We start from the raw sequence: 25,539 nt of genomic DNA on the forward strand, positions 1-25,539 counted from the left end.
ATTGTGCCATAAATCAAGTCTCTCCTGATGGGAGAAAATTTGCTGAAAGTCCTTGCAAGGCGTTTAAAAGACAAAACGAGACGTCTTCTGTAGTTTCAATGCTTCCAGATAGTTGTTTATTAAGTCTTATCAGAGGAACTGAGCCACTAGCGTGACCCAGGTACAGCATAGAAGGAGGAAAAGAAGGAGTGAGAGCCATTATCAAGATTTACACGGCCTTTTAAAAGCATTTTAACCAATAGTTACTAAAAACGTACATTATTTTCACTTTCTTACCAATTATTCAGTAACACGACCAGGAACTGCGGAATTTTCTATCCAATCAATCCAAACTACTTTTGCTGCAAAATATGGAGTGGTAGAAGAAGGAGAAGAATGTTTAGAGAACAACAATCCTCCATTTTGATATTTCTTACTCTTATCTATTTACTATAAAGAGAAGCCTAAAACCTCTAAATTTTTCACCCTGTGACAATCTTACCTAGTAGTCTATAACCTAATTCACACCACTGTATTTTCTAGCTGTTGTCTGACTGTTGGTAATTTTTTCCAAGGTTTAAAGCTATACCAGTGGTGTCCAGGGGGGTAAGAACCCTTAAAAACAGGCAGAGAAATATTCTCAGCACTCTGGGTTCCTACAACCAAGGCTACTTTTTTCCCTTGTGTTGTTGATAGATAAGGAAGAGCCGCCACTGTCATGGTAAGACCAAGAGCAGCCCAGGAGCTTGTTTGAACTTTTAAACCACAATTCCATGTTTTCCCATTGGATGAGGGCATTCATAGCCTTGGTGGGTCTGGATGCCAGAGGATCCATAGAGTGCAGCTCCTCCCAACAGCTGACAGATGTGACAAGAGGGCTCCCAAACACCACACAAAAGCCGCACGTGAGCTGGCTCTGATGCTTTGGCCTTCCAGATCTACAACCCTAAGCCAAGAAATGGGTAAAGGCCTCATTGGATCCTGAAATATTCCCCATTTTCATGGTAATTTCTGAGTCAGAGATTTGAAATGTTAACCAAGTCACAGTATTTATATAATTTCTAGCGGGCTGTAGCATTGTGTGCAACAGCAGCAGCGATTTGCAAGGTCACAATATGATTCTTTTAAATATTTCTAATTCCAAAACCTGTTTAAATTGTCTGCTTTAAAACTGTAATTAAAGCTTTCAGGGAAATCCTTTCTTACTCCTTTTATGTTACCCAAGTCCTCCTCTCACTCCTCAGTTGCCTACACCAGATCCCACATAGGAACCTGAAATATGGATTTGTCTCCTACACCTGCCATGGAATATGGGCCTGGTAATTGAATTAAAGTTCTCCAAAATAAATTGATTTAGTGCAGCAGATGGCCAGCGTGAATTTCAGCTTGCTGTGTGGCAGCCAAGTTGATTTAAATCAACTCGAGGAGAGGTAGGCTTTAATCAGGTCAGCTGACAGCTATTAGAGCAAACCTGATTGAAATTCAGAAATTTGGGGAAAATAAATTCACCACCAACCCGACACTGCCCTCCCACAGGGACCCAATGGATAAAACTTTTAAAACATTCAAATGATTCTGGTTTGGGTAATAAGATTTAGTAGAGCATGGCTGGCTTTTATTTTGCTGTTTAGCCTCCTCTGTGCCTTTTTAGTGGAAAAGGTGCCACATAAAACCAAGCACCATGGAACATGAGAAGAGGGAAAAGGTTCAATTCTTGGCCGCCTTCAATCAATTTTTAAAACCGTTCAAACGAGACATAAAATACTACGAAGTCAAAATAGCTGCATTTTATACTCAGCTTGCACAGTTGTAAACAAAAATAAAGCTGAAAGGGGAGAATTCGTGCAGCAAATATTTCCTTTTTCCCAGTCTTGACATTAACCATTCCTTCCATAACAAATCTCTTTGCTAAGCATAGAGATAAGATACAGGTGAGTTTTCTGTGCCACCTGGGATGCCTCATTAGTGGTTTTTGATAATTATATTCTCCATGGCTCTGGAACAGCTGGGCTTTATCTTCCAAGTAGGAATGAAATCTCCATCCTGCTTTCTCTCTTATTTTGAGCATCTTGTACACAAAGCTGGTTCAGAAATAGATTTTCCAGCTTGTTGGCCAGCTCCAAATCTTTATTATTTATTTTCACCTCAAAATCGTGATGAAAGGAGCACTTCAGAAGTATTTTGGGGAAATACATATTCAAGAATGAGACTGACTAGGAAATAATGGATTTTTTCAACCAAATGGGATGTTTAAACATTTTCCATATTAAAGAAGAACAGCCTGAGACACAACTCCACCTCCCCACCAGCCATTTCTCAATGTGGCAGGGAAGGTGTGCACAGATAAATGAAGCTGAAAACCAGGAATCATTAAAAGCCACCAGGAACTGACAAACTGTGGATCCAATTGAACCAACCTTGTTCTAGTCCCAAACAAGAAAGAAAACACCTTCAGCATTTCTTTAATCCAGTGGCAGGATTATTTTTAAAACTCTTTTTTTACCTGCCTTTCTGTTCCATAAATCACAGAACATCTCAGGTTGGAATGGACACGTGGGATCATCAAGTTCCACTTCCATGCATTTGTATATGGGATATTCTGTGTGGTTTTCCTGTAGGATGTCGTTAGAAAATCAAGTGAGGTTGGAATAGATTCCTTCATTAGTGCTGGAGGGGAGTCTGCCATTTCTCTGGAGGCAGATTAGGCTAAAAAAAAAGTTGCTTACATTTGATTTGGCTCATTCTTGCATGCCCTTATTAAAAATACCTTCCCAGGATCAGTTTCTGTTGCGGGCTGCCATCAAACCACGCTTCCCAACCTCCCTGTCTAGACAGAAAAGAGGAAAAAATATGAAATTGTGGGGTGTGGGATTGATCAGGAGGAGATTTTTCTCTTTTTTTTTATTATCAGCACCCAGCAAGGACCTGTGTGTGCTCCTTGTGCACTTCAAAGTCATCTCACCTCAATCTTTGCACAGATTGACATTGCTGGACTTGGATGAACCACAAAATTCGGGATGGAAGCAGAGGGTGCATCTGTGGATGCAGGTGCTGAGGTCAGACTCTGCACCAAACACCCAAAAAAACCCTGAGCATGGAGCATCCAAAACCCACGGCAGCAGCAGTTGGCAAATCTGAGTCATCCTACAAATGCACAACATCAAAAATGTCAGAGGCTCGTTGGAAACCCCAGCGCTTTTCCCTCACGTCCCTCGAGTCAAGAGTTGCTGTTGTGTGCCCAGAGTTGGGATGGAAGGAGAGAGAATCCAATACACTCTTTTATATTTCATCTCTTTACTTCTCTTTCCCCATTTAGCTGCTCTCCCACTCGTGATTCACAACATTCCAGCCACTTGGAAGTCAAAGGGAGCCGAAAGCCGCGGCACAAAACAACATCTTGCAGAATCAAATGTTTCAAGTGGGTCTTAATCATCAGCTTACATTGAACTTCAGACTATTCATATGCAGAAAAGATTGCAAAATCCGAGCTTTAGATGGCATTGCTTCATTAATGGCATGAGCAGCCACAATTATCGGGCTGTTGTTTCCAACAACGAGCTTAGAAATACAGGGAAATGGCCACAATATCTTTATTTATTGGGTTGGATCTTTGAAATGTCATCTCTGAGGCAACTTTTTTTTGAGGCAGCTCAAAAATCTGTTCTCGAGTTTTTGGGGAAGAAAAATAAAAGACACACCAGATAAATCGAGCTATTTTTGTACTGACATGGATGACAAATACGTATCCAGAAACATTCAGCAAGTGGGTTATTCTTATGTTTCCCTAATTCAATAAGGCTAAATAAGGTGAATAAGAATAAAGTGAGTGAAGAGATTATCTGTTACAATTGATATCTCTGTGTGAATGGGATTTCCAAGCCCTAGAAAGTCCAATTTCAGGTTGACAGTGCTGTAATAATGAGAAATTCCTTCTGGGATGTTTGTTCTGAACCATTTTCCGTCCTGGAATACAACAGGCAGCCACTCGTCCTGTCAAGGCTGCTAATTAAATCCAGTGATATCCATCCTCCATAATGCACCATTTCCATGGTGAGTTTACTTAGGAAAAGGTCCTGAGAACTGGCAGAGAATAAATCTGCTCAGACATAGCTGTGCTGAATAGTCCATGTGTGCCACCCCAAAATCACAGAATCACAGAATCATTCAGGTTGAAAAAGCTCTCTAAAGTCATCAAGTCCAACCATCGACCTTAGGTTTTCACATCAGAAGCTGAAAACTCTTAAAACAATCCCAAAACTCCAAACCAGGGGCCTCCTGCATGGGAGTCTCTGGTTCTGCAGAGTTTCTTTGGCAGCTCCAGGAATTCCTAGACCTCCTGAAAATTCCGTTGCTTACAGGGTGGTTTCGGTGTCGAGGATTTGCATACATCTGCAAATATAAATAAACCACTTATATAAAGAAACGAGCTTGGCAAGAGTGTATCAGCTGTTCTGTTCCACCCAAAATGGTTGCTCATTTTTCCGTGGCTTTTAAAAAAAACCCAGCCCTTCCATTTTTCCTGGAAAGTTGTCATTCCCACATATCCCCATGCAGGGAATCATCCTTCCTAATGGGCCTCTACTGTGAGGCCTTCCAGGTGCTTTACAAAGAACACAGGGGAAATATTTTGCCCCAGCTCTGGTTTTTCATATATTTAATATTCATACTGAAAGGGGGAAACTCATCTTTCTCATTTTTGCTTTTCAGGCCCTTCTTGTAAAAAAAGAAAGAAGATTTTAATTTATTAAATGGTTTAAAAATTAATTGTATCAAACAAATAAAGTATCATAGGATGGATTTCCCTGTCCCCACCACAAAAAGTTCCTCAAATGGATTTCTCTGTCCCCACCACTCTAAAAAGTTCCTCAGATGGATTTCTCTGTCCCCACCACCCTAAAAAAGTTCCTCAAATATTCTGTTTTGCCTATGATTAGGAACTTCTACATTTTACAAATATTTCTTTCTACTGAAGCAATTTTTTTCTCTTAATCAAAGCAATTTCAAGGTAGAAGTAAGAGGAAATCTCACCTTTGCATCGTGTTGTGAATCCATAAAATCATTCTTCTTATCCTTCAACTCCATCATCCACTGGCTGGAAAAAAAAAAATGAAAGTTAAGAGGGAAAGATTCTTCCACCACAAAATCCTTAAACAAAAAATCCTTAAAAATACACAAGTAATCCAACAAACTAAAGAAATCAATGGGATTTGGGGGTCTAGAAATGATCAAATAGAGGCAAAATTTAGTCAAGCAGAAACAAAAGCAAGCAGGAGGATATCAGTGCCCAAACTTAATTGCTTAAATTCCTTAAATTTCTGGAGTGAAAGGTAATATATTAAGGAAGCTAATTAGATATTGATTTAAATAAATGCAGACTCCTGGTGGCTAAGCAGTAGTCATTAAGGGTTCTTGTATAAATTAAAGGCTACGAGGAAAAAACCCAAATATTTTTGTAGCCCTGGTTGTAAGAAAGGCAAAAATTAAAATCTCATTCAGCCAGAAGTTGCATTATTTGAAAACACACTCCTGTTATTGCACCCAGACCCTCACGGAATTCAGTGGGAAAGAACTGGCTGAAAACACGGAGCATGGGGTTGTAAACATCCAGGCTGCAGTCTAATTATCAGTTACAGGATTTCATGGCATCAAATCCACCAAATTTAAGCATTTACGGTTCCCTGAAACAATAGCAACAGAATTAAAGAGCACTGAAAGAGTGAAGTTTCCTGGGAATGAGAGGAAAGATCGTGTATTTCTGTTTGCTGGAAAGCAGGAATATCACTGGCAGAGGGATCCAGCTCCTACCCATCCCTGGGAGTTAGCCCTGAGCTGGGTGGGACGTTGGGCTCCCCAGCCTGAACTTTTCTTGGGAAGGATCCTATCTTTCCAGAGGGAAAACTTTCCAAGAAACTCAATAAAAAAGGAGAGGTGAACCCCTACTATAAAAATAAGTAAACACACAAATAAATGAATATTTGATTATATAAATAAATATTCAATTACATAAATAAACACAAATTAAAATGAAGCTAACTACCATTTTAAAATTAAATAAAGAGATAATATAGAGCAAATATTTTGCAAACCCCTTTCTTTTCCCTCCTTCTCTGTCCTTTCTCAGTCCCCAGAGTCCAACACTCTCTCTGACAGCTCCACATCTTGTGCTTTCCCTCTAATGTGTGGTTTGACTGTGCCCTGTGTTTTGGATGCTCCCTTGATGGCAGGTTGCTTCAATATTCTAACAAGCCCACTGTAAAAAAGAAATAAAAATAAGCATTACACTTTCTTTGTCAAGGAATCATTTTAGGGATGTATTCAGTTGTGAAGGGGGAGTTATTGTAAATCACTATCACCAACCAAGAGGAATTGCTCCCAACAATTCCCAGTGACAGTCCCAAAGAGACAACTACTGCTCACGCCAATCATTTTTCTTTGCAGAATTTTCTGGACTAGAGCCTTGAAATTGTTGTTTCCATTACTGAGAGGTGTTTGGAACCTCCTCCTTGATTGAGTTTATTTTTTGTGCTGCCTGAACACAAAATATAGAAATTTAAATTGAGTTTATACAGAAATTGGACAACACCATCAGGCAGCAGGTGGTTTGGGTTGCTCCTTTCAGCTCTCCATAGCAATCTTCAATTTCATATTTTTGATTGATTGTTTCTAAAATCAATTCTAAATTTCCTATTGGTTTGAAAATTTGCAGATATTCCATTTTTTTCCCCTTTTTCAGTGCATGTGGGTCACCAAATTACATGGAATTGTAAATGTGGTGTAACACTAGAGAATCACAGGATGGTTTAGATTGGAAGGGACTTTTAAAGGTCATTTAGTGCCACAAGGAGGGACCAGGACCTGTCCTGCTAATTCCAGGCTCAGAGAAGCCTTTGGATTGACTTCCAGGAGTCATTAGTGGTGCTCTTCCCTGATTTAAGGCTCCCCACAGACCTTAGCCAATGTTTTGGTCCTTACTGACACCGCTCTGTGAACTACGACTCATTAAATTAGACGGGAGTTTGGGGGAGATTAATTACCTTGTGAGGTGCTTGACATTCCCCATCTGGAGCAGAGCTCCCGGCTGTCACCTGCTGGGGGAGGAACCATTCCATCCACGGAAAGGCACTTCATTCCATGAACACTTCATTCCCAGATTTAGTTGCTCCTCCAAGGGCTCAATGACGCCTCCTGGATTGCATCCTGTGCAGCCCCCTGAAGGACAAGGGGATGAACTATTCCATCCATGGAAAACCATTTCCAGAACACATCGTTCCCAGATTTAGCTGCTCCCACAAGGACTAAATGATGCCCCCGGATTGCATCCCATGCACGCCCACGTTTCACTGAAGGACAGGGAACGGCAGGACGGCCGTGACATGGAGCTGTGGCTGCATCTGAGCAGCATTTCAACTCTGTTGTTTCCTCTCTCAATGTTACAAATAAATCCTAAAAAACCCAATTAAAATGTTCTAGAACTCCCTACAAACACCTGGGAACGACAGCCAAGAACTCCTTGTTGATGTCATCAACGAGCATCGCATTAACACTGTGAAATCAGAAAATATAAAATACAGATTGATCCTTTTTGTCTATAATCTTTAAAAGAACAAATAAAATGTAACAAAGAGAAACCCACAACGCCAATATTATTCTCTGGTCTAGGCAATGTGTTAATAAATTGACCTGATTATACTCACATTCCACGTTAGAAGAACAATTGGATTTTCTCCTGCTGGATTTTTCCAGAAACAGATATTTCCGGGCCATCAGAAATGTTGTGAATGTTTCTCCTGTGCCACAGATTGGGATTTTATTTCTTGGTGCCTTCATCTAACCCAATAACTTGTGCTGAAATTAGATCAGGAATTTTAGGAAGAGATTCAATCTTATTTTAAGACTCCTCATTGATGCTGCATGAACCACATCCATTATTAATCTGTTCCAGTGCTTAATTACCCTTGTTAAGAATACAATTAAGAAATTGTCTGCTTTTTGGTTGACCTTTTTCTGTGTCCAATTTTTCTTCCATTTCTGTCAAAATTTTCTGATAATGTTTCTCCCAGATTGTCTCATACATAGCCCTGCTCACACAGAAATATATTTAAAATACAAGCTCTCCTCTACCTTGTCTAGAGTAAAAGTGGTCTATGTATAGAAGAAATAAAAAAATTAAAAAATTTAGAAAGGAAGAACAGAAAGGACAAAGAAACATAAAATAAATTATTCTTTAAAAGTGGGTGATTTATTTAAATGAAACTGAGTGGCTCATCTTGCACCAGGGCTATTTTTAGACAGAAGTTCAGCATTTAAGGTTCAAATCCAAGGTTTGCTGATGCCCAGAATTTATTGTTGCAGCTCTGCTGCTAAATCCATCATCCCTTGGATATGATGCTATGAATAAAGGGGCTGGAGTGTGTTCAGGGAAGGGAGTGGGGTTGGGAAGGCTCTGGAGCCCCAGGAGGGGCTGAGGGAGCTGGGGAAGGGGCTCAGCCTGGAGCAAAGGAGGCTCAGGGGGGACCTTGTGGCTCTGCACAAGTCCCTGACAGGAGGGGGCAGCCGGGGGGGTCGGGCTCTGCTCCCAGGGAACAGGGACAGGAGAGAGGGAACGGCCTCAGGCTGGGCCAGGGCAGGCTCAGGGTGGACATCAGCAGGAATTTCCCCATGGAAAGGGTGCTCACTCCAGGATGCTTGGCAGGAGCTGCCCAGGGAGGTTTGGAGTGCCCATCCCTGGAGGTGCCCAAGGAAGGGCTGGAGGTGGCACTCAGTGCTCTGGGCAGGGGACAAGGTGGGCATCAGTCATTCGATGACCTTGGAGATCTTTTCCACCCTCAGCGATCCTGGGATTCTCTGATCCCATCAGTGCCTGTGGGGCCATCCACAGCTCTTTGGGATCCCTCCAGCATCCCTTCAACCAGGAGCAGAGCCCTGAGGAACTGCTGCGGATTCAGGTGAGGGGTGGGCAGGGCTGCTCCTGCCGGGGCTGTGTCATTATTTGTGGGTTATTGATCCCTCCCCACACACACATTTACTCCAGCACAGATAAATACACACAAACAACCCCAAACCTTTCTGACACCACACGGGTGACAGCCAGAGCACAATTTGTTGTGTGTATTTGTATCTCCCTGACTCCCACACAGAGTTTCCATGGGAAAACTGCAGAATGCCTCCACATGAGAATTTTTTAGTGCAGCTCCTAAACCCATCATCTCCCCAAAATGTCCTTTTATAGCCTTGTCAATCAGTGTATAATTAGCTGCGTGTACATGCAGAACAGATGGGAATTTTGGAAATGTTGCTTTTACTAAATGCATGCGAGGAGTTAAAAAAAAAAAAAAGAAGAGGAACCATGACTTAGGGATTTAATATATTTGTATTCCTAATGTGAGGTTGAATTAAATTCAGTTCTATAAATACAGCCAGTAAAATGTGAGGCAAAAATGCCAAGAATTATTAATTACGAACAACAACAACAAAGTTCCCTGGTATTCAGAGGAGAAAGTAAGAAAATACCATATTTCACTGTGAAAAATAAACATCAGGTTTCTGCTGATGACTTCAGATGGCCTCTTTAAGGAGGATTTTCCCAAGTTTTAGGGACATGAAATTCTGTCATTTTGGGCTAAGAATTTCAGTATCCCCTTCATGATCTCACCACAGTTCACCAGCACTCAGCTACTTAAGATTTCTGATTGAATTTATAGAATATATATGTAATTCTAGACTTATGCACCAGAATATCTCGCTTAATAACTATTTACTCTTTTCTTTCTTTTCAAGTGTTGTTCTAGAAATGTATTTTCTCCCAGTTGAAGTCCTGGTTGAGACTGAGTCTCCTGGAAAATTAAGGACATAAAAGAACACAGAAATGTGACTTTTTTTTCCTTCTCCCTGCACACTTTCCAGACACTGCACTGGTTTTTGACAGCTCAGTTTAGAACAGGAAGAGAAAACAGAATGCCAAATTAAAAAGGAATAAAATGAATAAAAATCTTTGGATGAAAATGGGACCACTATTCACTATTTTTGAAAAACATCCTTTCAGTCCCTGTAAAATGAAAATTCCTTACAAACTTACCTGGAGTTGCTAAAATAGGGCAGACAATTACAACAAGAGTTGCTGGCAGTGGGATTTTTTGCTCTACCACTGCCTACAAAGGTTGACACTCCCAGATGAGGTGCTGAAATTCAGGTTCCCGAGCCTGTATGAAAGTGTGCCATGAGCTGGACCAAGAATTGTGCAGCTTTTCTTGCCCTGTGCAGGAACTCTGCGTCACGAAGCACTTTAAAACACAGTGGCTGGAACTCAAATTGGAGATTTTCTTTCACAACAGAGCCAATTTCTGGGCATGATGTTTTGGATTTTACTATTTCAGTGGATACCCACCTCCCTCCCAACCAACTGCAGTGGAAACACCAAAATCAGGCCCTTTTTAGTCTGAATTACCAAAATAATAAGTGGTTGTAATATGATTAGTGCCTGAATTAGGTTTATTACGTTCAAGAAGGAAATGAAGGGCAAAGAATCCAGGTTTTTTTGCCATGGGTATTGGAATAAACACAATAAGATCTCCCAAAATAATGCACTGAAGTGCTAGAATATCACACTGATGAGCACTCAACTTTTCCTCCTTGGGGTACAAACTATAAATTAATTATGCCTTGGAAGGCAGCTTGGCTGCAGGGGCTGGGGGGATGAGGGGAAATAGATGGAAAAGACTTTCTTGGCTGCTGGGAATATCCAAGGATGACAGAGGGATCGTTTTTACTTCCAATATAAACAAGTAGCCCAGAGTGAAAAAAACCCAAAAAGATAATTAAGACAAGTTATCAGGAAAACTGGACCTCCTGGCTTATCACATCTAATGATTTGTTATTCTGGGCATATTTCTCAGGTTTTTCCCTCAGAAAGGCATCAAGGCCCATCAGCCTAATTGTGAAAAATCGTTAGGCTTGGATTTTAGCACATTTAGGTAATTCCTAAAGATAGAGAGCAGAATCTGTTTCCTTCCAAGCAATATCTTGTTGTTGAAATAAATTGGATCAGATGCATACAATATAACCATGAACTTATCTGGGGAGTTGAACACAATGGAATGTGAAGGACACGGGAACTTTCCAAGTCAATAACGCTGCCAAAGCCTGCGTATCTCAAAACTTCAGGTAGTGCCATGACAAGCAGAATGGAGAGATAATATCCAATAAATAGAGGGAGAGAGAAAGGATCTGTCAATTGGAAACAACCAAAAATGCAACGTTAAAGCTCTTGAGTCTATTTTCAGAAATGACAGAAATTTATGCTTTAAATCCCAACTTTTGATTTATCGCTTTAGACGACAGCTCAACTTTTATCTCAGCGAATCACAGAATCCCAGAATGGTTTGGTTGGAAAGGACCTTAAAGATCATTTTGTTCCATCCCCTGCCGTGGGCAGGGACACCTCCCACTGTCCCAGGCTGCTCCAGCCCCAATGTCCAACCTGGCCTTGGGCACTGCCAGGGATCCAGGGGCAGCCCCAGCTGCTCTGGGCACCCTGTGCCAGGGCCTGCCCACCCTCCCAGGGAACAATTCCTTCCCAATATCCCATCCAGCCCTGCCCTCTGGCAGTGAGAAGCCATTCCCTGGGTCCTGTTGATCCGAGGCTTTGTATAAAATCCATGAGAAAGTAAAATCTGATGTTTCTACTCACAGGGACGCACCTTCAGAATAAAACTCAAGTTCCATTTCTGCACAAACTCAGCTGTGATTTCCTACATGGAAAAATGAGATCAGCAGGTAAATCCTGGTTGGAAAGCAAAGTCTATATTCCATCAGCAGACACCCTCATCAAATTCAATTGTATTTATATTTCTTTGAATTACTGAAACTCAACAACATGTGCTTTAAATAACAACTGAGAGATTAATCTTTGTAATATGTTAAACAAGAACTTTCAAATGAATCTAGCATTTGTTTTCCTGAAGAGATGGCAGCAATATGGAGCTTAAGATTTTGATTCATAAAATTATCATATCTTTATAGAGACGGAGGGAAAAAATTAAACTTTCTGTATGACTTTCTCTGTACATATTTAATTTGGCTAAGTCAACAGGCTTTCCTCTACTTGTTCACATTTTTTTGTATTTAAACAGAACAAAGCAAAGAAAAAAAAACCCCTATCCAAAGTGAGCAGAAATGTTATTTTGTGTCTAACGAAAAATATGGGATTATGAGGGAAATGCACTTGTGAAATGTAATTAAAGTTTACACCACTCATCTCCGGAATTCAGGTGCCTATTTAAAATGGAATATTTATGTCTGCATTACGGGCTGTTATTGTATCTGTAAGGACAAATGTTAATTATGGAGGCATTACCAAGACAGCCACAGAATTATTATCACGAGTTGCTTGGAGTTCTTTCCACTCTTGAATTCTGGGAAGGGATTGGAGTGAGACTGGAACAACAAAGCAGAGACGAACTAAGGCTCTTCACATCCCTGCAAAGCTTTGCTGAGGTGCTGGAGAAGCCTGGGAGGAAATACCCAACTCCAACGCTCCGCCTACGGCATCTGGTCCTGCCCTGCAGGGGCTTCACGTGGGGTCCTCATTTCAGTCCCATCGTCACACATCTCTCCCCTCCCACTGCTGGGATGCTGTGCCAGCTTGTCAGGCTGGGATCCCCTCAAGCCTGCAGTGGAGCAGGAGTGGGGACATTTCAGTGCTGTTAAAGAGCACTTGGCGTTCCAGATGAGATTGAACATTAACAGTGATCCAGCCTGGCACATCCCATATTGCACAGCCAGATCTGCCTAGTCCAAACAATAAGACCACGTGGCAATAATCTACTCCTGGAGTTTAACAAGCAGCCAGTTCTATGCAGTCAGCAGAAAAATTATCTCCACTCTTTCCCTCCTCCAACTTGTGAACGCAACTTCGGATTGAAAATCAATGGCAGCATCGTGCCCTTTGGCTTCTGAGGGTTAATAGTTGGCTTCTGATAATTAAACATTGTTTTCTGATGGTTAAAAGTTGTCTTCAGGTTGTACCCAACAGAATCCACGTCTCCTGCCTTTTTTTCCCAGGAACAGAATGTGTATCCAGTTCTGCTGCATGTCAGGCACACTGACAGCAGCTGAACACTCTTAAAAGCAGTGTTTTAGTGTAATTATGCTCATTTGTACCATGAAGAAATGCAGTTTTCTTGTTAGCATTAAGTTTTGTTTATAAAATTTGGCTTTTCACTCACCAGGTAAAATGACACTATAAAAACTGTGTACGTGCACATGAAATCAGATTTAAAAAACAACATGGCAGAAGAGTGAAAAAGAAATACTAAAGACTGTTTTGATACAAACACCCTTATTTTTACATGGAATATTTACTCATCCAAAACACACAGAGAGTGCTTTGCACAACTCAGTGGAGGATCAGCACCAAACATTATTTCAGCTCAGAGCACTCCTCCAAAATGAACAAAGTTCCTTTTAATCCGTCAGCTTTTATTTTTGTTAATGTGCTCTGGAAACACCTTTAACTGAATGGTTGAGCATGGAAAATTAAATGTTCTCCAGATACACAAGGTTTCTTGGTCTCCATCTGAAGTCTGCAACAGCTGTGGAAAGGCAGAGGCACCTCTGGCTTGGGCTCCTCGATGGACGCGGAGATTTTCTGTTGGTATCGGACCAAGCCCAGCAGGTACAGCGCTGCAAAGAGTTTCCTACACTTCTTTAAAAATAAAAAGGGGAAGCAAAGTGCCAAAATATTCCTGTCATATTTTTCTGGACATGACCCAGCACAGAAAGTGGAGTTCTCTGTTATACTCAGCACGTGCCATCTTCTACCAAGGAAAACTGATTTTTGTCCATGCCCTTCTTTTGGCTCTATGAACACCAACTCACACAGATGTTCAGAGAGGTTCCAGACCTGCAGGTATCCCTGCACAATGAGGCATTTAATCCTTTCAAACAGCACCCACAGTTTGAAAGAATCATTCCCCATTCATTTTGGGTCCTTTGTGTGCTGAAGTCCTACGAAGAGGTGCAGTAATTCCCGAGGAGGTGAGGAGGAGATGGGACGTTGTGTTTCTGATGGGAAACCTTCAGGCTATCAAAGTGCTCCATGAAATCACCAGGGATGAAATCCATATTTCCCCACTGAGTTAAACACGACTCGACAATGCCAATGAACTTTTAGAGAACTGACAGACAAATTACAGCGTGCGTGTGCTAAGCCACAGTGAAACCTTCACTCCTAAAGCCATCCTGTCAGGAGCTGTAAACACTGCGGAATAACACCGAGGATTTTCCTCCTCCCTCCCACAGCCCGTCCTTCCTGCACACAGACTGCTCCAAGACCCTGCAGATGATGCAGTGAACTGCAAATTAAAGTCGTTCTGACCTGGAAGAAAGTGAGGAATATCAAGGTGTTTCTGGTCACAGTCAAGAAAGGTTTGTTGTAGTCTCTGAAGATCTCCACTAAGAGTCTGTTCCCTCCCACGCTGTCCCAAGTTACGTCCTCCACGTGTTCTATGTGTGAGGATTTGGTTTGTAGAGTTCTGTGCATTTGATTATTTATTGCTTTTAGCGCTTGTTCCCTGAAAGTTCTGGAAATTCTCTAAATTCTTTGTTCTGGAAAACAAAGTTCTGGAAGCAAGGGCAGCCCACAATCTGCATAGTCATACACACATCAAGGGAATTTCTCCATGGAAAAAAAGTTGTCAGACATTGGAATGGGCTTTCCAAGGAGGTGTGGAGTGCCCATCCCTGGAGGTGTCCAAGGAAGGCCTGGACGTGGCACTCGGTGCTCTGGGCTGGTGACAAGGTGGGGATTGGTCACAGGCTGGACTCGATGAACTCAGAGGGCTTTTCCAACCTGAACAATTCTAGGATTTTGGATGAAGGACACTGGGATGGGATGCAGGACTACAACAGGATTTGGTTGTATCCCGCTGAAGCTTCAGGGCTGGGTTTTGCTGCTTCCTTCCACCCCTTTTACCACACAGTCCAACACTCTCCCTGTGGGAGGAGGAAATGAGGATCTCCAAAAAAATGACTGATCTCCAAAACACCTTTTAAGATCTGTATCACCCATTCTCCTGCTAAATTCATCCTCCCTGCCCAGTCCCTGTCCCCATTTGCCACCCTATCATTGCTCATTTCACCTCCTGCTGAAAACACCCTGATCTCGAGCAGGAACACTCGACAGGTTGGAATTCCCAGCTTGGAGCCAGCTCCAAGAGAACTCACTTCAGCCAACACTGCAAAATGAACATGAACAATACTTGCCCACTTTTTTTTCAAATATATTCCTACTTCAAACCAGCTACATGCAGAACATCTGATTCTGCAATCATTATTCATGTCGCAGAATGTTTTATTCGCATGCCGAGCTCCTGTCAGACCCAATAAGACAATTCCAAGGAAAAAAATGCCTTTTTGGGGGAACAAAGAGCAGGCAACTGGGCTCACAGTACCTCATGCAATGTTTGTCCTGGCTGGGTGACACAGCAACACTGGGATTTGGCTGGGAAAAATCAAAAATTGGTTTGGTTTTTTTTGGAAAAGTTTCACAGACTCATTGTTTCTCCAGGAAAGTGAGAAATCCTGCTGGGAAAAACAACAATCACCTAAAGTGCAAGGAAAATGTGATGATTTTCTGAACAAAAAAAGGGATTTATTTTCAGATCAAATTTTTTGCTGTTGTTGCTGTACTTTTGGTGGCAAGAAAGCTTTATTTAGTCACCAACCCAATTTCAAGGGTGTTTTTAAAAAGAGCTCTGGTTTGGCTTTCCCCATCTTGCCTTTTTCCTCCTTTCTCCATATGCTGATCTGACATTCCAATCCATCACGGAGCAGGGCTGTCAGATCCTCCCTCTGGAGTTCTTACTAAACACTCCTGAAAACCACTGTACAGCTCTATCGATCTTACAACAAATAATTTAAAAAAAAAAAAAGGAATTGCAACCAGGCCAACAAGATTCCAGGGGAGACCTTGCAAGCTTTTCTCTTTAATATTCCCATAATCCAGGTCATTAACAGCACTGATATCGATGTGAGGTCAGCTGAAATTTTGGCCTGACAGAGGAGAAGTGAAACATCTGCAGGGAAAACGTTGTGCTGGAGGTGGGAATGGATGGGTGCAATTCCACGGCCTGTGTTCTGCAGGAGATCAGACAAGATGATCACAGCAGTGCCATCTGGCCTTCAAAATCTACGAATCTGCACTGAAATTCTCACTTGAACTTAGGCGACCTCTCTCCAAGCCCATCTGTAGGTTGAATATTGCCATTAAAATGCAAGCCAAGCACACTTCACCAGCCACAGTCAGCTTCATTTTATGTAGCCACTCATGCTGGATTTTGGCAATGAAAAACCCAAGAAAACACTAGAAAAAAAATCCAAGAGTTTCTACCTATAAAGGCAAACAGCAGAAAAAGAACGAATTAACAGCCCCTAAAGCCACCAGAACATTTCAGGGACTGCCACCCTGAGGAAACACTGCCACTGAGTTCTGCAGAACAACCTGGATAAGCCAGTGCTGATGTTTGCATGGAAAATATCCCAGGAATTAGTGTGGCTGAGGTGGTAGAGGAAGACTTGCCCAGAAAGTGGTGGTTGGGACCACAGTGAGTTCAGGAGGGGAAATCACACAGGCTTTAAGCCAGAAAGGTGTAAAGGAACACACAAGGGTAAAAATCTTACACTTCAAGTTGCAGAGGTGTCTTCTTTTCTCTCACAACTGTTCACCCAAGGCCTGGCTTAAAATCAGGAATTGAAGAGCCAGCAGAATGGGGTTTTTCAAGAGCTGGAGTAGCAGTGTAAGATGGAAATCCTCCTCCAAAGCTGGGCAGCTTCCTGGTGTAGGCTCCACTGTCCTGGGGCCAACCAGACTTCCAAGAACTTCTTCTACCCTGTTTTATTCCTAATAACCCACAACTACCCTGCAAAAATTTTGGAACAAATATTCTTGCTGGTTCTACAGGAACAGCGGGAGCCTGATCCTGAATTTATTGTTGTTTATTTTTCATTTAGAAATAACTAAGAGAGAAGGGAAGGAAAAAAGGGAAAACAGAGTATCAGCAGGAACTTTTATTCCTGAGGGTCGGGTTTGTTGGGGGAAGGGTGGTTTTCAGTTTATTTGGTTTTTATAAATATATATTTTGGATCCAATGTTCTTCACTCAGCTGGATTTTGGTCCCCATGAAAACATTTAGTGTAGGATCAAATGTGGGCTATTTCTAGCGAGTTACTCGGGGAAATATATTCAGGAAGAGACTGGATCCTGCTGATGGAAAACAAATACAAACAAAGAGACAGGCCAGGAAGGAGATCTGAAGAGAAGGAAGTAATTAAAGGAGCATTTGGGGCACTGTTATTATTCCACTGTGTCCATACCCTTCTCCCTTACTCTCAGCACTGTGTGCTTTAATTGTCCCCTGAAGAAACAGTTCTGTGGATAAACCCACAGGGAGCAAAGGCTCTGTCAGGGACAACCAAATTAATTTCTCTGTTGGAAGCATGAATGTGACTTCAAACCCCAGAACAACATATTTTTAGCAGTTTGGACCATCTTTTTTTACAGCAACTCTTGTCCTTTTTCCTTTGGAGGCCAAGCCCTGGTAGCAAACACCTATTTAGAGACACCCCAGTAATAATGATTGGGAGAGCTGGCTGCAACATTCCCTCAGTTTTACCAAATCAGGATAAATCCCATTAGAACAATGCTTTGGAGGTGGTCTAACCAGCATGAAAAAGAGGAAATTTCTGCTTTAGGACTGCTCGTTCAAATCATTCCGTTCCGTTGTGCAAAGGGATAACGAGGCAGACTTTGCAGCAGGAAGGTCCACTGAGGGCTGTTAGAGGCTGTGATGTAGCTGCCACTTCCCAGAAAATCCCTGAACAGCAGATTATTGGAAGCTGGGAGAGGATATCCAGAGGAATTCTCCCTCAGTGTTTGCCCAGTTTTTATATCCTGGCCCTGGACATCTGCTCTTGGCCACTGCCAGAGGCAGGACATGATGGGCAGATGGTCTCAGGGCTGTTCTCCCACTGTGCTCTGAGTGCTGCAATGGGGCCCGAGAGGTCTCACTGCTGCTTTGGCTCATTTGGAGAAAAAAGCTTGGAAAACGCTGGGACAAACATTAAAATCCCCCCCAGTGTTGTATATAAATATGTGTTCAGCAAAGAAACCCGCTGCCAACTCCCTCCTCCCACAGCTGAATACAGAAAAGCAGCAAGGAGGCAAAGGAGCTCTCACATCTTCTGCCTCACTGCCCCAGAGCAAGGATGCTCTCCTTAAATCAGGCAAACTTGCTCTTTTTCCAAAAAAAATCCCTTGTAAACCCCTCACTTCTTACAGAAAGAGCTTTAATTCCCATGCAGAGGGCAAGGCCTGGCTCTGTCCTATGGAGAAGGGTCCCCATCCCAAACATTCCTGTGTCACACGCCAGCTGAGCTCCCCAGAGACGTTATAGATCCCTTTCCTACGACCTCAAAAGCCTCCAAGTTGGTAAATGTCTAAATATTCACTGGCAGGAAACACCAGGAAGAGATGTGAAGTATCCTTAGTGATACTGACATCAGAAAAGAGCTGAAACCACCTTTCTTGTCAGAAGAAATACCTGCACCTCCCTCTCTCTCTAGGATTCTCTCCCATAAAAGACCCTTTCCCAAAAATATTAGTGAGAAAACACAGCAAGGCAAGTCCAGCTGCCCTGGCATCTGAATCTATTTTCCTCTCAGTTCTATACATTTCTTAATTATGAAAACTACCTCTTTTGTCCTGGATATATGGGACTAATTAACATTTTCAGCAGCATTTTAGATGCATCACACTGATTCCCCAAAGACCCTACATTTGTACCACACATTTTTCACAAGCTGTTTTGTGCATGTTCTGTTTATTCTACTTTAAACTGTATTGTTCCAGAAAAAAAATTGTATATAATCCCTCAAAAAATGAGGGGAAAACTAATCCTTCACGCCCTCAGCTTCTGCTGAATTGTCCAGTGCAATTTGGGAAGTCAGAGAGCAAAGTTTGGCTCTGCCTGTCACCCCCATGTCTAAAAAAGCTCTTATGTTTAAAACAATATCAGCGACTTCAGGGCACTCAGGAAACTCACAATTCCTGACAAAAGTTTCAGTTTAGCTGGCACAAAGCTATTAACTGTGCTGAAAAGAGTGACAGTAATTGCAACTGGCTAAGGGTTGATAAGGAAACTCGGTCTGCTAATTTGAAAGAAAATTTACAGACTGGCAAAGCCGTGTCAGACAAGGGAACCAAAGATAGCTGCACTTGGTGGGTTTTAATTCAAGGCAAAAAAAAAAAAAAAAAGAAAGAATGAATTCATAATATCTGTACTCTAAAGAGACATTTTCAAAGTGATAACTTTGTCACCCTTTGTATCTTGGTCCATCGAGGTCTGCTCATGGAAAAACGGCCTTTGCCACACACCAAAACTGGCCCTTCCTGCTCAGTTATAAAATAAACATAAATAGAGGACAGATCTGACTTGGTAACACTGGCAGGGATTTGGTGTTGCAGGCCCTGAAGCCGTGGCTCGTAAAAGAATTGAGGTTTCTGGTTCAAGAGAGGGGAGAATTGAACTCTGCAAACAGAAAATAAAACTCTCCTCCTTGGCCTCAGGAGGTTCAAGCAGGAGAAGGTACCAAGTGTCCCTTCCCACCAGGGCTGGCAGAGCATCACTGTCCAAATCAGACAAAAATGAATAAAATCTCAAGTCTGTAAAGCTGCAGTTTCCTTTAGGTGAAGTTTTGGATCACCCCGGAATGGGATGCCCTTCCTCAGCATCTCCACGCCCACACAATTTCCCCACCATCACCATCCCATCCCTTTTCCCTGTGCCCAAGGGGGCAGCTCAAGGTGCCACCAGCACCTTCTCCTGCAGCACAAAAACTTCCTGAGAGCAGCAGGGACGTCTCCGTGTGGGCTCCCCTGGTTTGCAGGATTGAATTAAAGCATCTGTGGCTCCTCTGTAATGGGATTATCACTGTTCTTTTACCTGAGTTTCAAAGCAGCTCAGCACAGTGACCTTTCCTCAAGTATTTCGCTCTGATTCTTTCTGATTTGCATTTTTTTTTTTTAGAGGAAGAACTAGAAGAGGAAGGAATGTGCTTTCCTTTCCTTTCTGCACCGCGGGAATGGTGCAAGGGGCACCTGTTTGCTGAGGGTATGGGAAGTTCTGAGATTTGGGCATTTTCTGGGATAAAAATAATTGTATCAAAGATAAGAAGCCTTGTGCTTGGGTCAGGGGTCAGTGATAACTGAGGGAATTAGGAAAAAACATTCCCTGGTGAGAAAATCATTCCCCAGTTGTGTGTGATGAGCTCCTCACACCTTCGTAAAGAACGACTGCCAGAAGAGAGGTTAAAATAAGGAAATTCCCAGCCTGATCCTGCATGGAAATCCCTCTGTTTCAAAGGCAGAACGGGTTTTGGGTTTTTTTTCCTTTCAGCATTTAACCAGCCACAGCCCTCACCCAGAGCAGAAACTACCTCAATGTGCAAATCCTTCCTGAGTATGAGACAGCATCACGCTGTAAATCACATCCGAGGTGCTGAAATTAGCTCTGGTGGGGTTAAACCCAGCCTGGTTCGAGCTCCAGCACTCATCCCACATTCCCTGGGCACATCCCAAAAGAAACCCTCTGGCAGAGCAGCGCGGCTGCCACACCCAGGATTTAACCTTTAGTGCTCCAACACAAGCGATGGCAGCAATTTGCACATTTGGGGACAAATAAAGCCAAATCCACCTGCCCACCTCAAAACCCGGAGGGAAATCCCCAGGGAGCCCAGCTGAGAGCACAGGGCAGCAGTGTGAGCCCAGGGACTGTGAGTTCACTCCATGAGGAATTCATCCAGGGGATTGAGGCAGTTCCCTCCATGAGGAATTCATCCACGGTTTGCCCCAGCGCTCTCCCTGCTGCTCGAAGGTGTGAGGGGAGAGGTTCTCAGTGTTGAGAGTTCAGCTGTTGTGTCTCTTCTGGAAAGTTCTCTGCCAGGATCCTCCTGTCCTCGCTGTCATCCCTCACCTCTGACAGAGTAAAGAAACCAGCTTTGGATTGTGGAATTATTTAGGATGGGAAAGAGCTCTACGATCATCAAGTGAGGCCTCACCAATGCAAAGTACAGGAGGAGATCACTTCTTAATTTATAACAACCACAAACCCCAGCTGGAATTCATTGTCTTTGATTAAATCAGCAACAAACACCAATTCATATTCCCAGAAGGAGATAAGGAATTTGGGCATAATGCACAAGAGGTCCCTCTGGTGGGACACAGAGGGCAGAGGAGGCAGGAGAAGGGGTTAATCAAGGCCCTTCCACACAAGCAGCGCAGAGAGAAATAAAAAATCTGAACAAAACAGAAACAAACCTACCGACCCATCCTAATGGGTCCTTGGGCTGCCCAGAGAAGCTGTGGCTGCCCCTGGATCCCTGGCAGAGTCCAAGGCCAGGCTGGACAGGGCTTGGAGCAGCCTGGGACAGTGGGAGGTGTCCCTGCCCATGGCACGGGATGGAATGGGATGAGCTTCAAACTCTCTTCCAACCTAAAACATTTTGAGATTCTAATGCAGGTCCCTGTAGGTGACCCCAGCACAGGACAGCTGCAGCTCCTATAAAATCTTCTGGAAATTTCTGGGTGTTATCTTTCACATGAATATGAAACACAGCCTCTGCTTCTCCTTGACCAGACACAACTCTGCATTTTAATGCTCCCGAAGCATTCGATGGCTCGCAGAGAGGAGCACTTTTGTAATAAGGTTTGATAAAACATCACCCTTGGGAGAGCTTGTACATAAACACCTCCAAAGAGTTATGCAAGCCCAGCATGCTGCTCTCATGACAACAGATCCATCCAGCATCAACCCAGGGCTTAAAGAGGTTCTACCTCTGCATAGCAATGAGCCTTCCCTCAGAGTAATCCTCCTTCTCAACCAGGAATGCAAAGAAAAGCACAGAAAGACCCCTCCCTCTCCTAAATCTTGACTGAAATTATAGTTTTCGGGATGAGGATTAAAGCCAGGAGTTTTGCCAGCAATAGAAAACACGTTGTTTGCACAATAATCACCTCCCCCAAAAGCCAGCTCGGTGTCATCTCAGATTTTTATGATGCCAGCTGACAGCCAGGGTTTCTAAGGAAACACCGATATTGGGGGAGCTGCAAGGAGAGGAAGAAAAGGACAGAACCTAAAAATAAGTGTCACACGCCTCTTCCAGACATTAAAAGCCACCTGATGAAGAAATTGTAAACATCTCGGGGTGGTAACATTTCTGAGACACCCACAAGGCTCCACCCAAGCAGGATCATCTGGCACTGAACAATAGTTTGCTCAGAGGGAGTTCTGCTTCTGAAATCACCTTCTTTTAAAGGCTGTTTGCCAAAGAGATGCTGACTGGAGTATTCCTGAAATTATCCAGAATAAATGGAATCATTTTGTGCCACTGCAGCTCCCATTAGGACTCGAAGTCTTAAGTGGAGCATGAATAGGAATTTCACTGATTTCGAGTATTGACGGTTTTCATGCTGGAAGTGTAGGCTGGTTTTCTTTCATTAAACTGGAATGGGTTTGGGTAGAGAATATAAATCCCCCCTCCTGGAGCATTGGCAGGCCACGCTGGAATCACGTATCCAAAGTGCACTAAAAATTCCCGAAGAAATGACATTGCACCACAGCAAGTTAAGCACTTTTTAGGTCAAGCTGTGGTTGAGTTTGGAGGCAGCAAAAATATCCTCAAAATATTTTTGGAATGGCCAAATCCTCTAATTTTTCAAAATGTCACTGCTTGTCCAATTAACCCAGGAAAAGATCTCCTCTCAGAGGGGGATGATCAGAGAGATTTCCTCATCTCTGCTGAAACGAGGGCTGTGCTCTAAAAAGGGGCCCCAGCCGGGTCCGTAACAACACCAAAAACAAGTCCATGATGAAATAACTCTGACACAAAGCTCCCAAGAAGCACTTAAGTATTTTACCATCTCTCCCAATTACGTGGGCAAGCACAACCAGTGCACAGTTAAGAGATGATTTCACTGGATGTGACTCCGGGGCTTTAGGCTATGGATAAATATTCAGGGTTTTACTCCCAGACAGTCACTAATGAACTCCATGTCCACATCAGGAGAGAAATATTTGTGGAACTGAAGTCAGAGTGTTTCAGTGGGTTTTTAGAAATAGCAGCCAGACAGTTTTTTGGGGTATAACCTTGATGTTTTGTGCTGTTTGTGTTTAGACTGAGATGCAGAGGACATTGGTTTCTAAACCCCCCACTCTGAGCACCACGATTTAACCTGAAAACTCTCTCTGCATCAGGGTTCAAGCAGTTCTTATGCTGATATTTCAGGCTGCCCAGAGAAGCTGGGGCTGCCCCTGGATCTCTGGAAGTGTCCAAGGCCAGGTTGCACCGAGCTTGGAGCAGCCTGGGACAATGGAAGGTGTCCCTGCCCGTGGCAGGGGGTGGGACTGGATGAACTTTAAGTTCCCTTCCAACCCAAACCGTTCTAGGATTCTGTGATATCAGAGAGAAACAGTCAGGATTTGGAATCGCTGAATGTTATTCTCAAAGGAGTACAGGGATATAGCTATCCCAAGAAGAGAAGCAAAGCTGAGCTGATATTGGGAGGAAAGTGGTCCCTCCTTTTCCCAGAGCATTTCCCCAGCCCTGCCCACTTCAGAAAGCCTTTCCCCTTTCCTTTCCTTTCCTTTCCCTTTCCTTTCCCTTTCCTTTCCTTTCCTTTCCTTTCCTTTCCTTTCCTTTCCTTTCCTTTCCCCTTTCCTTTCCTTTCCCCTTTCCTTTCCCTTTTCCTTTCCCCTTTCCTTTCCCCTTTCCTTTCCCCTTTCCTCCCCTGGGCTTCCCAGATTCCTTTATCCAGGCTTTAGTCAGGCTCTCTCACCAGGCTGGAAGAGCGTTCTAACATGTGGCAATTCATTTGCAAGTGCTCCCGTGGATCATGTGCTCTGAAAGGACTCATCTGCTGTCTGAGGCAGGTTAAAGCTTTACAAACTCGAGCAGACATTACCTTGGCTCCCCCTGCTCCCGTCTGGAACAGCTCCAGCTGGAGCCCAGGAGAAGGGTTTCAATTAGCAGCACACACACAGCTGAAGTGGAAAGCAGAATAAAAAAAGCCCCCCTCGCTTTTTGTCTCTCTCATTACAGCCAGAACCACACAAATTGATTTGTGGCATTCCAGAGTTTGGTCTTTTCCAAGTTTGTTTCATGTTGATAAAAAAACAGAAAATAAATCTTTGTGCCTGATTTAGCAAGTGGGCAGGACAGCCCCCAGCCTGAGGAACCACACTAAACCTTTAAATGCTGGATTTCCATTGCCATTCCTGTCCTTCCAGGCTGCTGAGGCTGCAGAAGGGGAGACTCTCCAGTTAATCCCATCACAGAATGCTCCAAAGGTTGAGGAGATGGAGTGGTTGCCATTTGAGATGTGATTACAGGGGATTAAACTCTTCATTTATGTGACACAATCTTGATAAGGGCAGGAAATTACTCTGAGGAGAATAGGGAATATCTGCAATTGTTTAGGGATTCTTGGTGAATAAAAAGGGAAGGAGAAAACATGAGAGGATAAAAAAAAAGCAAAATTTCTACTCATTATAAAGCACTGACCAGATTTCCAAACCTTCTCCAGGCCACTCCTTCCAGGGACATTTTGGGACCTTGGATAACAAACAGGAAAACTTCCACAGCACTTCCTGCCATTTGCTCTTGGTTCCAGTAGCACCGGGGGATGTTCTTCTTCTTTCTCGTGGTGCTCCTCATTTCATAGAATCATTAACCCTAAGATCATCAATTCCAATCACTAATCATGGGAATCTTGCTAGGAACCCAGAATTTTACTCCTTTAAGAGTAAAATGTAGAACACAAATATGTATGAAACCCTGTTCAATTTCTAAATAACTGAATTTTTGTAATTGATGTACATATTTCACTTTAAATTCTAAATAATGTGAAATATCTTTAGACTGTTAACTGGGAAGTTTTAGAGCTGTAATACACATTCTCTTCTCCCTTCTCCTTTTCCTGGGAAATTTTTGCGTATCTCCCGCTCTCTAAAAATCCCTTCCGTGTTTCTCCACACAAAATAAGAAATATGACTCCTTTTATCTCTGAGCACATTTCCCAGGGGAGCAGTTTCAGCTCCAGCCTCAGCTCCCTGTCCACAGCACCTGCAAATTGATTTATCCCTCATAATGGTCAAACTTTGTCATCCAAATGCTGGGAAACGCCGTAATTCAATCTTTGCGTGTCCTTTAAACTTCTTTTATCTCTCTGGCTGCTTTAACAACTGCTAAAACGTTCAAGGCAAGCTTTTATGTATTTATGAAGCCATCAAAAGCAAGGCAAGAGGTTAGGAGGAAGCTGGGTGTGTTACTTAAAGCAGCAAATATGCAAGACAATATTTTCATTTGAGGTTTTCGGCCCAGATTGAAGATTAACAATGAGGCAGCAACAGAATCCAAGACAGCACTAAAAAAAACCTTTGGTTAAAATCATGGTCCAACTAAAGACTTTAAGAACCCCCAAAATTCAGTGTTGATTTCTTTTTTTCTGTC

General features: G+C 42.9%; 2 long non-coding RNA genes across 4 annotated transcripts; both read right to left on the reverse strand.

The window, feature by feature from the left end:
* Positions 1-1,567: 1,567 nt before the first annotated feature.
* LOC116449019 lies at positions 1,568-7,523 on the reverse strand. Of its 3 annotated transcripts, none has more exons than XR_004242195.1 (6): positions 7,466-7,523; positions 7,014-7,188; positions 6,066-6,229; positions 5,008-5,071; positions 2,942-4,368; positions 1,568-2,806 (listed from the first exon to the last, which is right to left on the reverse strand). It is a non-coding gene; the product is annotated as an uncharacterized LOC116449019 (long non-coding RNA). The 3 variants fall into 3 exon arrangements; XR_004242196.1 differs by having other exon boundaries at positions 1,568-2,591; positions 2,706-4,368; XR_004242194.1 differs by having other exon boundaries at positions 1,568-4,368.
* A 150-nt stretch (positions 7,524-7,673) lies between these two features.
* LOC116449020 lies at positions 7,674-24,816 on the reverse strand. Its single transcript, XR_004242197.1, has 4 exons — positions 24,592-24,816; positions 11,676-11,726; positions 10,055-11,202; positions 7,674-7,824 (listed from the first exon to the last, which is right to left on the reverse strand). It is a non-coding gene; the product is annotated as an uncharacterized LOC116449020 (long non-coding RNA).
* Between the last annotated feature and the right edge of the window lie 723 nt (positions 24,817-25,539).

The sequence above is a fragment of the Corvus moneduloides genome, chromosome 10, assembly GCF_009650955.1.
Source record: "Corvus moneduloides isolate bCorMon1 chromosome 10, bCorMon1.pri, whole genome shotgun sequence".
NCBI lineage: Eukaryota > Metazoa > Chordata > Aves > Passeriformes > Corvidae > Corvus > Corvus moneduloides.